This window comes from Parasteatoda tepidariorum, chromosome 6, assembly GCF_982258835.1.
Source record: "Parasteatoda tepidariorum strain Cologne lab strain chromosome 6, Ptep-v5.0, whole genome shotgun sequence".
NCBI lineage: Eukaryota > Metazoa > Arthropoda > Arachnida > Araneae > Theridiidae > Parasteatoda > Parasteatoda tepidariorum.
In genome coordinates, this window is record NC_141760.1 from 14,111,365 (window position 1) to 14,124,383 (window position 13,019).

The following is a 13,019-nucleotide window of genomic DNA, read 5'->3' on the forward strand; positions in this document are numbered from 1 at the left end:
TCTCTATCCCCTGAGCCACCACGGCTCACAAACGGCCACCACCCGCTACCTCCTGTCTGTGCAAAGCGTGGAGGTAGCGAGCTCGAATACCGCCTTTACTCTGGATATATCTTCGTGCTCTCCTTCTCTGTACTGTGTGCTACCTGTCCTTCTATTTGACAAAGGTTTGTAAGCTTAAATTGAGCACAAAAGCCTGCCAATGTATGCAATTCCAATAAACCTATGAAAAAGGGGCATCTCTGTCTGAGCGGTATCGCCTGCCTAACGCTGTGCAAAGCGTGGAGGTAGCGGGTTCAAATCCCGCCGTTACCCTAGATGCATCTTCGTGCTTATTTCTTCAACTTATCTAGGCTTATAAGCCATACCTTGCAATGTTACAATGGGCTATAGGCGACGGCCTGGGAAACATCCCTGAGAATGATTCGAAGGCATGCCATCACAATTTTGATACACTGCAGCGGGGATGGCAACCCCGCTTCGGTAGCCCGATGATCAGCACGCGAATTCGAGCACTTTAAGGTAGAACAGTTTAACGAGGAATAATACCACACACCTTCGGTCCCTACGCAGACTGATCCAAGTGGTCACCCTCCCGCACACTGTCCGCAGCCAGTGATGCTTGACTTCGATGATCTGCTGGGAACTGTGTCTTAACGATCTATAAGTGAACATAAGTAATAATTTTTTTTAAAAAATAACAAAAATTAGAAGTATATTGTTATAACAAATTTCGGAGCGGAGTTATCGACATTACCAACCTCCATCCAAAGAACTTATACGCTTCGCGTAAAGAAGGGAAACTTCCTATACTATCAATGTTAAGTCGTAAGGATCTTTCCCCCAACTTGGGCGCTGAAGGTGGAATGCAGGAAAGCCACCGTCAAAAGCGATTGAAGAACGGGCGCAGACCTTTTGATTTTCACCCAATGCACTCATATTTTCTTCGTTAATTATAATCGGATTCGATTTTGCTTTTAAATTTTTTTCAGTTCACAAATTTAGCAGGATTATAATTTATTTTAAAGTAGTAAATATTTATTTAACAAAAGTAATTTATATTAAAAAATAAAAATTCATTAAAACTTTAAAAAATTGAGTAAAATTTATTTCCCCTTGAAAAAAAAACTTTTTCGCTTTGTTAATTTTTCCATGTGTGTATATGTATAAGAAATGTGCTATGTAAAAATAAAAATTTTCACTTATATATATACTTAGAGTTTTAAAAAAATAAACGAGACACTTGTTGCAGAATTTGTTTTATCTTTATTAAACGTATCTAAAAATATTCTTTTTGGTTATATATTTTAAGAATATACTTTTCAATAAAATGAAAATTACACAAATAAAATTGTATACATTTTATACAATAAATAATTATTTGAGCAAGTTTATGAAATAAAATAACATAAAATTAAAAAGATGCAATATTGGTTCATTGGAACTGCACTAGGAACAAGTCTGCATTATTTTTGATACATAATCTTTAATTTTAGAATGTCTTGAACACAATCTACATCTGTTATGTAGTCAGTCTGTCAGTATCAACATTCCGTAACGATACAATTTTGCTGGCCTCTAATCATTTCGTGCACCTAATATAAAAAATTAAAAAAAATCACACAGTAAGATTAAAGTGCTAATAAGACTGTTCAGTGTTAGAGAGAGTATTGTGTTGTAGCGCCCCCTAGAGAGAAATTAATTAGTGTGTAACGAGAGGCAGTGTGCCTATGTGAGTGTTATGTGTAAGGAGTGAAACAATCTCCGAGAAATAAAAGTGATGATAATTTAAAGTTCCAGTCATCTTTTTTTGTGTTGTGAATGTTTTGAGAACTAGCGTATAAACATGGTCCGTCGATGCCACAGATGACTGGGACCGAAGAAAAGAAATTTAAAAAAAAAAATGTGTATGGTGCACGAGTTCGAGTTTCAATTTCACGGAGATTCTATTGTTATTGTTACTTGGTGAGAGGTTAGTGACATATTTTTAGTGATATTAATATTTAATCTAGTGTTTTGAAGCGTTATTATTCAGTGTTTTATGAAATTTATTGTGATTGAGATAAATTTATTCTGTGAAAATGAGTATTACTAAATTTAAAAAAGATGAGTTAAAGGCTATTGCCGAGGAGTTAAAATTACCAATACCTGATAATGCTAAAATTTTGGAGTTAAGAAAGTTAATACTAGAAAGTGAGATTTATAACAGTGATAAAGAATCGTATCAGACTATTGTTGATTGTGTATTAGAGGAAATAAAAGAAAACGAAAATAAGCTTAAGCGGGAGAGAGTAGAAAACGAAAACAAATTAGAAATCGAGAAAATAAAATTGTTACAGTTAGAAAAAGAATTAGAAATAGCTAAATTACGTGAAATCGAAAGCGAATCTAGACTTTCAAATAATGAAATTCAAACCATTTCAAACGAGTGTGATGTTGAAAGTTTAATTAAGAGTGTCAAAACGTTAACTATTCCAGTACCCGTAAGAGCAGAGTCCTTTAATTTGTTTTTTCAGTCAATTGAAAAGGCGTTTAAAACCAAAAACGTACCCGAAAAATTGAAACCCGAAATTCTTTTTAATATTCTTGGAGAAAAAGCGTGTAATTTAATGGTTTATCTTAGTGAAGAAGATTTGAGTGACTATCATAAACTAAAAGCTATTGTGTTGAAAGAGTTTCAACCTACACCCAATGAATGTTTAAGTCACTTTAAAAGAGCACAAAAATTACCTAATGAAAGTTATGTACAGTTCGCGTCTAGATTGAGTGCAAATTTTGAATATTATTGCCAATTGCGAGAAGTAAAAGACTTTAAATCAGTTTGCGAATTAATTGTGTCGGATAAAATCATTGAAACATTGGATAGAGAATTAACTACGCATATCGGCATTAAGCAAGGAGAAACATGGTATAAGCCACATGAATTAGGCCGTGAGTGCGATATTTTCATATCATCAAAAGGAAAAATTAAAGCGGAACAAAGTTTATTTCCTAAATATAAATCTAAATATGAACCGCAACGTCATGATGGCAATAATCGAAACAATTTTCAGGGGTCAAAAATTACTTCTAATGTTTATCTTTCTTCCGTCAAAAGTGTTAAATGTTTTTGTTGTAATTCAAAGGAGCCCCACCCATTGTATTTGTGCCCTGTTTTCAAATCTATAAATGTTAACGAAAGAGTAGAGATTTTAAAGACTAATAATTTGTGTTATAAGTGTTTGCGCTCAGATTGCAATGTTAAAAAATGTAAAGTAAACAATTGTTTTTGTGGGAAACCGCATAATCGTTTAATTCATTTTCCTAAATTAGAAAACTATAATTCTTTCACCCAGGCACCAACTGTCACAGGAGCTGCTGCTGATTCATCATTAAATCCTCAAGCGCAGATCTTCGTTAGGCAGGGAGGGTCGAAAAATGCTGCTTTCCCCCAAATTGAGAATGAGAGAAATTCAGCAGTTGTGGCTACGAGCTTTTTACAAAACAAAACTAAGACAGTTCTATTGAGTACCGCGCGTTGTTTTATTCGAGACAGATATGGCGCCATACATGAAATTAGATGCCTGTTAGATGGGGGAAGTGAATCGCATTTCATAACAAAGGATTGTGCGGATAGATTACAGTTGAAAAATGAAAAAATAAATTTACTTGTATCTTGTTTAAATGATTCCTCAATGACTATTAATGGGTGTGTTACGGCTACAATAAATAACAAGAATATGAGTTTTAAAAAAGAGCTTAATCTGTTAGTCGTAAGGAAAATAACTGATTTAATTCCGTCTAGAAAAATTAATATTTCAGTCGATTTACCTAACGAAATAAAACTAGCTGATCACACATTTAATATTCCCGGTGAAATTGATATTTTACTAGGCGCTGAAATATTTTTTGAATTACTTAGACCAGGTCAAATTTATATAGGAAGTTCTCGAATACTTTTTCAAAATACAGTGTTCGGATATGTCGCTGGCGGAAATGTCGATGAGATGAGGGATAACAAAATTCATTGTGGGTTAATACGAGATAGTGATTTAAATACTACATTAAAGAGTTTTTGGGAGTTGGAATCTATTGGTATCGAGGATAAGGGTATTAGTAGTGAGGAGGATATAAATTTGGAAATGTTTAAGGAAAGTGTAAGTTTTAAAAATGATAGGTATGAGGTTGAACTTCCGTGGAAAAGAAATAGTAGTGAGTTGAGTGATAATTTCAATTTAGCGAAAAAACGACTAGGAAGTCTTATGAGAAAAATGCAAAGTGATAAAGTTTTATATTCTGAGTATCGTAAGGTTTTAAAGGGTTACCTAGATGAGGGAATAATTGAGAAGGTAACAAGTCCCTTTTTTACCACAAATAATCCAGTATTTTATCTTCCTCACCAAGTGATAATAAAAAATGAATCTCTCACAACAAAACTACGAATAGTGTTCGACGCCAGTGCACACGAAGTAGGACAGTTATCATTAAACGACTGTTTGTATCAAGGGATAAATTTAAACCCAAAAATTTTTGACTTGCTAATATCTTTTCGTCTAAACAAAATTGCTGTTTTAGCTGACGTCGAAAAAGCGTTTTTACAAATTTCCTTGGCTCAAAAAGATAAGGACGTTGTGCGATTCTTAGTGGTTAATGATGGAAAACAAGAAGTATTCAGATTTAATCGTGTGTTGTTTGGACTCAACGTGTCTCCATTTTTGTTAGCAGCAACTATAAAGATTCATATTGAGAAGTATGCAGAACAATATCCCAATACCGTACAGACACTCAATGAAAGTGTTTACGTCGATGATCTCATTTCTGGAGAAGATACTGTGGAATCAGCATTTGACTTGTCGAAGACTGCTGCAAAAATTATGAGTGATGCAGGGATGAACTTACGAAAATGGATAACAAATGACTGTGATTTGATGAAACTGTGGCGTTTAGAAACATTTGACCATTTAGACATAAACGATCTCGATGACCAGTTACATCGTGTTTTGGGACTGTTGTGGAGTCCTCAAGATGATTATTTAAGCCTTGGTTTAAAGAGTCTTTTAGACTTTCTTCAGGAAAGGAAAAATACAAAACGCTACTTGTTGATGGCAGCGGGCAGAATATTTGATCCAATTGGATTTGTGAGTCCTTTCACCATAAGATTTAAAATTTTGTTTCAAGAGATCTGGCAACAAAAATTAGACTGGGACGAAGAGCTACTGCCAGATGTTAGTGAGAAATTTGAACAATGGTGTTCAGAAGTGCATTCCTTAAGTAAACTTCACATTCCTAGATATATTATGAAGTGTGATGATGAGAATTTTCTAGAATGTGAACTACATACGTTTTCCGATGCTTCCATTAAGGCGTATGGAGCAGCTACATATATAAGACTGAAAACTCCCCAGAAAATCTTTGTTCATCTTGTGAGTTCCAAGAGTCGTGTGGCGCCGCTAAAACCATTAACTCTTCCACGTTTGGAACTAATGGGAGCTTTACTTTCTGCGAGATTGGCTAGAGAAGTCTCACGGGTCCTCAGCAAGAAAATATCACCGACCAACTACTTTTGGACTGATTCGACTATAGCCCTGTGTTGGATCCAAGGTCCTAGCAACGGATGGAAGGTCTTCGTCGCTAATCGTGTGAAAGAGATACAATCTTTGACAAACAAAGATTCTTGGCATCATTGTCCTGGAAAGGACAATCCTTCTGATCTTCTTACGAGAGGTATCAACGCCGACTTACTGTTGAACTGTGAAAAGTGGTGGCATGGGCCGCACTTTCTTCATGAACAAAATATTGTCTTTAAAGGTGACATTGTGGTACCTAGTGACAGCAATGAATACGATGAAGAACTAAACCAATCCGAACGAAAAACTCTGACTATGACTTTGGACAATAACTTTTTGAACAAGATCCTTTCTTTGCATAATAACTTTCGTAAAATTGTATGTGTTTTGAGTTATCTTTACAGGTTCATCGAAAATTGTAGGAATCCATTATACAGAGAAATTGGACCATTAAAGATCTGTGAAATCCAACGTGCGGAAACAACACTTTTAAGGCTGGTACAACAAGTGGAATTTTACTCGGAAGTGAAGGACTTGTCCAGTAAGGGTATGGTTAACCCAAAAAGTAAGATTAAAAATCTTTCACCTTTCTTAGATACTGAAGGTGTCTTGCGTGTAGGTGGTAGACTGGTACACAGTAATTTGAGTTTTGACAAAAAACACCAGATTATTCTTCCTAACAATCATAGATTGACCAATTTAATTCTTGAAATGACCCACAAAAGACAATTGCATGTTGGTCCGCAAACTTTGTTATCTATTGTTAGACAAAAATACTGGCCGTTAAACGGTCGCAATATGTGTAGAAAATTGGTTCATAATTGTGTAGATTGCTTTAAGGCTAACCCTGTTACTTGTTCACAAATTATGGGTCAATTGCCAACCGAGAGAGTTTCTCAGAGTTTTCCCTTTAACTATGTCGGATTAGATTTTTGTGGACATTTCTGGATTAAATATCCAAATCAAAGGAAAGGAGTTTTAAACAAAGTATATGTGTGTGTATTTGTGTGCATGGTCACTAAAGCATGTCATCTCGAAATAGTTACAGATCTATCTAGTGAAGCCTTCATCGCGGCTTTAAAGCGATTCTTTAGTAGACGAGGAAAATCTGAACGCATTTTTTCAGACAATGCTTCCAATTTTGTTGGTACGAAATTAGAGTTAAAAAGACTTAAAGAAATTTTGAGTAAATGTGATAATAATTTGAGTAATTTTTTGTGCGAGGAACGTGTTGAGTGGAGTTTCATTCCACCAAGAGCACCACATCAAGGGGGCCTTTGGGAGGCTGGGGTAAAAGCCGTTAAACATCACCTTAGAAGAGTTATGAGTAATTCTAGATTTACTTATGAGCAATTTTTAACCATTCTTAACCAAATTGAGGGCATTCTCAATTCGCGTCCCCTCTACCCTTTATCATGTGACCCTGAGGATTTTGAAGCTTTAACTCCTGGTCATTTTCTAGTAGGCCGTCCCCTCACAGCGATAGCAGAGCCAAGTTTTACCGAAGTACCTGAAAACAGGTTAAAAGTATGGCAAAGATTATCAAAAATTGTACAACAAATTTGGAAGCTTTGGTCAAATAACTATCTGAGTACACTTCAAAATCGAACAAAATGGTATTTTGAGAAAAACAATGTAAAAATTAATGATATGGTAATTTTGAAAGAAGATAATTTGGCCGTGTGTAACTGGCCTCTTGGTCGAGTTCTTGAAGTGTATTCTGGTAAAGACAAGAAAATTAGAGTAGTATTAGTGAAAACTAAAAATGGAATTTTTAAACGTCCAATTACTAAACTTTGTATTTTACCATTCTCAAATGATCAATAAGTGTGAAAATTTAAATTTGTGTGTATTTTGAATATTTTAGTTTTATTGTGAACATTGTATTAAATTGTTTGATTGTTTAATTTTAAGCATTGAATATGTCATTCAATCCGGGGGTGGATGTTCAGTGTTAGAGAGAGTATTGTGTTGTAGCGCCCCCTAGAGAGAAATTAATTAGTGTGTAACGAGAGGCAGTGTGCCTATGTGAGTGTTATGTGTAAGGAGTGAAACAATCTCCGAGAAATAAAAGTGATGATAATTTAAAGTTCCAGTCATCTTTTTTTGTGTTGTGAATGTTTTGAGAACTAGCGTATAAACAAAGACATAAGAATGCTGTCTAATTCGAGAACGGAACTTAAAATGTATGGCATTAATAAATTATATGTATTATTTTTCTTAAGTATTAATATTTTATTACATAGTTTTAAAAAAGCAGGCAGTGTTTAAGGAAAATATTTAGAAAGGAAATTTAATAACAAAACAATTCATTGGGGGATTAAATAACAAAATCAATTAAATTTATGTTTTACTAGCAGTATTATCTTCATAGCATGCAGGGGCCCAGGGCACAAAAATATTTTAGACCTGTAATGTGTCGTAATGCTTCAAAACAAACTAAAAAACTTCACATACAAAAAATAAATCATTTTTAAGATACAGTCCCTGGCCAAATTATTAGACGCACTTTAAGATTCTATGTAAAATTATAATTATCAGGTAATACTATACAGCTTTATTGTTTTTACGTAGCTGAAACCGGTTTTCACTTCTTTACGTTAGTGTATCAGTTGGTTAACAATGAAATGAAATACGTTAAAAATAAATAAAAATCTATTTGTATGTTTAATTATAAAAGTATTAACATGTATATTAATACTTTTATAATTAAATACATTATATTAATAAATTAACGCGTATGTTTAATTATAAAAGTATAGTATGTAAACTCGTGCAAATCATGTCATTATTAAAAAACTACAGTGCGTCTATTAATTTGACCTAATTATTATAATATAGTACCTGATACAATAAATAATCTGTATATTTATAACATTTTGTCGAATTTATATTACATATCGCCTAATTTAACCAATTGATACACAAACGTAAACAAGTACAAACCGGTTTCAGTAGCGTAAATACAATAAAGCTGTGGAAGTATCACCTGAGTAATTAAGATTTTACATAGAATCTTATAGTGCGTCTAATAATTTGACCAGGGACTGCATAATGCATTAATTTTAACTAATTTTGATTACCACAAAAACTCAAATAAAGTACTTTTAAACTATGCATAGTTTAAAAAAAATTGATACGCTAACCAGTTGTAATCCTCATATAATAAAATAAGAAAAATAGTTTTCGGTTGACTTTTTAAGTTTTCTTGGTGATAAACTACTCCAATTGGGTATAATATGAAAAAAACACAACTACTTCGATTTAGTAGGAACAACATATGACGCAATGCTAAACGAATGGAATTTAGTTACTGTTTATTTAGTTATTGTTATTAGTAGTTGTTGTTATTTGTTTTAGTTGTTGTTGTTTATTTAGTTGTATTTAGTTTCAATAACTTTTCTTTATAATGCAATAAAATCTGGCGAGCAGCTATTTAAATGATCGAACACTTCGTTTGTTTATTTGTGGCTTGAAGTTAGGCTCGCAGAAAATGCCGTTCATGGGTTAAATTTAGTAGGAACAACAACACCTGTGACGTAGGCTATATTATACCCAATTATTGGTGTTTGATAATCAATCACCATTTGTAGAAAAAATATGCATACTCTATAAAAAAAATTTTTTTTAAATATATAAGGTAATGTTTTTAGTCTTAAATTCTTTTTAATGCAATTTTTCAAAAAAGTACGATTCTCAAGGGCCCCCTGAGAAAATGGGGTTCCCGGGCATTGCCCTGTGTGCCTGTAAGTAAAGACGGTACTGTTTGCTGGACATTTAGAGCTAACAGACAAATAAAATATATATATCTACTATAAACCACTCTATAAATATTATATGAATAAAAAGTAACACTTTTTACACTTAACACTATTTAAATAATTTCATATATGTAATGAACTTTCAAAAATTTAAAATGTCAAATTTATAGATCTTTTTCACATTTCTTGAAAAACATTTAAATTTTTACTTAGTTATATACATAAATTTCATTTGTAAATATTTAATTATGGGATTATACAGAATTTAAAACTGTGGACTTATGGAATTATACAGAATTTAAAAACCAAATGAAATTAAATTAAAGTCGGACACTATAAATTAGTCACACATTTAGTTACAATTCTAAGTCAGTCTTATCTAATAGGTTCATATAATCAATCATTGAAAAATAATTTACCGAAATCTTCGAAAATGCTTAACTATTTACTTACATTTCGATATTTTGTGGAAAGCGAAACAATTTCAAATTTGGATAACCCGCTCTATTTACATTGCAGTAAGCATACCTATCATAATTCTTTGCTTTGCGCACAGAAGAATCACTGAAAAATATTGAAAGAAAAAAAGAGGATTAGAATCTTTATCAAAATTGAAAACAAGGAGAAAAAAATCAACAGAAGATAGGTTATACAAAACGCACTTACTTGTTAGGGATAATTGTCAAATTAACGTCCGCCATTGATTGATTTCTCATGTGCTTCTTTCTCCAAACTCTCCTTCCAAAACTAAGGATGATAATGCGCATGCGATGCACTGAGCCCCTGGAGACAAACTTCTCCGCCGTACACGAAGCGCTGGCATTGTGCCAAATTTTGTTACGACTTTCGCGAGTTATGCCAATACCTCCTAGATGGAAGAAAGCCGAAGGACGGAAAACGGTGACTCATACAGTTAGGCCCAGATTTGCTGATCACTTCTGACGAAGCTTCTCTTTTTCCCTTCTGTTTCTCGACACTTTTTCGTTACTCTTCTACTAATTTTTTACTTTCTACAAATTATTATTATTATTTTTTTTGTCTAGATTAAATGTTCTTAAATTGTGTAAAAATGCTTAATATATTTATTTGTTTTCAGAAATGATTAACAATAAATCAATTCTAACAAAAATAACTGTTGTGTGAATGAAAAAAAATATATTTTTAAGCATTAAATATCAGTTTTATTTTATAAATTGGAAAATTTTATCTAACTTTTTGTTATAAAATGTATGGATTAAAAACAAAGAAATATATTTTTAAAGGGATTTTACACATTTATTATTATTATAGTTTTGACATAAAACTAAGAAAGGGGTCTAATTTTTATAATATGATACTTACATTTTTAGTAGATGATTATTTTGGATTTTAATGATTATGTTTTGCATGTTATTAGAACTAGAGCATACGAAATAAAATTGAAATTGTTTATAAACAATGACATAAAATGAGCTTAAAAAAATTTAGAAAATCAAATGCAGTCTTCAAACAAGGTTTAGATAGTAAAAAAAAAACATATCAAAAGCATGATTATAATTTGTATTTTTTTCCTGTGGAAGTGTGATTGTTAGAAGTGATAAACTAAAATTAAAGTAAGCAACCTTAGATAACAAATATTTTATTAAATAGCAAATTCAAAAAACGATAAATAAAATGTAAACACAAATTTTACTGAAATATGTTAAAACTTTCAGTAACATTTAAAAAAGTATAATTTTTACCATCACACTGATAAACTAAAATAAAGTAAGCAACCTTAGATAACAAATATTTTATTAAATAGCAAATTCAAAAAACGATAAATAAAATGTAAACACAAATTTTACTGAAATATGTTAAAACTTTCAGTAACATTTAAAAAAGTATAATTTTTACCATCACACTGATAAACTAAAATAAAGTAAGCAACCTTAGATAACAAATATTTTATTAAATAGCAAATTCAAAAAACGATAAATAAAATGTAAACACAAATTTTACTGAAATATGTTAAACTTTCAGTAACATTTAAAAAAGTATAATTTTTACCCGTCACACTGATAAACTAAAATAAAGTAAGCAACCTTAGATAATAAATATTTTATTAAATAGCAAATTCAAAAAATGATAAATAAAATGTAAACATAAATTTTACTGATATATGTTTAACTTTCAGTAGCATTTAAAAATAATTCTAATGTCATTTAATATCTCTTTTCTAATGTCATTTTCCTTGAAATGCATCTCACATACCTATAACAAAATGAATACAATATTTATATGTGCATTTAAAATAAATAGTACATACTATATTCATGTATGAAAAATTAATAGATTTTTGTAGAAAAATTAATAGATTTAAATTTCATAATCAAATAAATTACAATATATTATGGTCAAACAAAAATGTTTAAAGTTTGAGCAAAAATTTAATAAAATACTAAAATTATTAATATTTTTATAAAATAAAACTCTATAAAAATAACTATATATTACAATAGTTTGCGATATGATTGATAAGAACAACTTAATTATTATAAATAATTTATCCACAATTAAAAATAATTTACTCTTAGTAAAAATATAATAAAGAAGCATAATTAAATTTTTAAAAATAAAAACAAATATTACTCACTTTAGAATTCCTTGCAACTTCAAAATCTCTTGGCATGGCGGCAAGCCATTTCTTACGTGTTGGGAAATCCAAAATTTAATACTTTTGTACCATCAACTTTGTAAAATCCTCTGCAGTTTGGTACACAGCACTCATATGCAATTATTCATAACACTAAGAATTAAATTAATGCTGACATTTTATCATTTGTAGAATAAATATAAATTTTACGAAGAACGTTGAGACCAGAACACAGACGGTTGTTTACAAATTCAAATCAAAAATATTCGCCAATTGGCTGAATGCCGACACAGGTTATAATACTTGAGAATATCGCCAATGGCTCGTTTGATCAGATTCGGAGTTTTTCGTAAAAATAGCTACCCTGACTGGTTTCCCTCTGGGCCTAACTCTACTACGTCATCATCGCCTATAGTAACCCGTCGTGAGGCTTGATTCCTTTCTAGGAGGTATTGGTTATACCCAGGGCTAAAGAGAATACAAGGGCTAGTTCACTCCGCTCTTAGAGCTGAAGCTACGATTTCCCTCCTCATGACGTCACTGTGTCCACAGATCTCGGAGATCGCAAGCAAAGATATAATAACTTTGCATCTTTCTCTTTGTAAAAATAAGTTAGACTTTTTCTGGTTATTAGCCTTCAAACTTTACGTAATTAACACATTATTTCCGTTCATAGACATAGTTCAAAAAAAACTTTCTTGGTTATTATATTAAAAAAATACCATTTTAAACTTATAAAAATGTTTTGCTAGTTGGTGAAAATGACACGATAAATACTTTATTTTAAAAAGTTCAGTTTTAACTTTAACTATTAAGAAAAATGAAGGCATATATCGACACTTTTTTTATCTACATATTCTTTTATAAAGATAAGTTAAGTTAAGTTTAGAATCCCTGATTTTAAAATATGTCGTTAATAGCAATTTGTTCATACTTAATCATTAGGAAACATCAACCTTAAACGCTAATTACTGAAACAAAATAATAATTTAGGTTCATAATGACATTAGAAATTTTACAATTGTTTATAGACATTTAAATTTACGATGATATAATTTATAGATATTTAAATTGAAGAGAATATAATTTTTAAAAAAAATC

At 31.4% G+C, this 13,019-nt stretch overlaps 1 long non-coding RNA gene across 1 annotated transcript; it reads right to left on the reverse strand.

The window, feature by feature from the left end:
* Nucleotides 1-1,243: 1,243 nt before the first annotated feature.
* Nucleotides 1,244-10,716, reverse strand: LOC147807583 (uncharacterized). Its single transcript, XR_015434878.1, has 3 exons — nucleotides 9,971-10,716; nucleotides 9,758-9,868; nucleotides 1,244-1,592 (listed from the first exon to the last, which is right to left on the reverse strand). It is a non-coding gene; the product is annotated as an uncharacterized LOC147807583 (long non-coding RNA).
* Nucleotides 10,717-13,019: the final 2,303 nt, after the last annotated feature.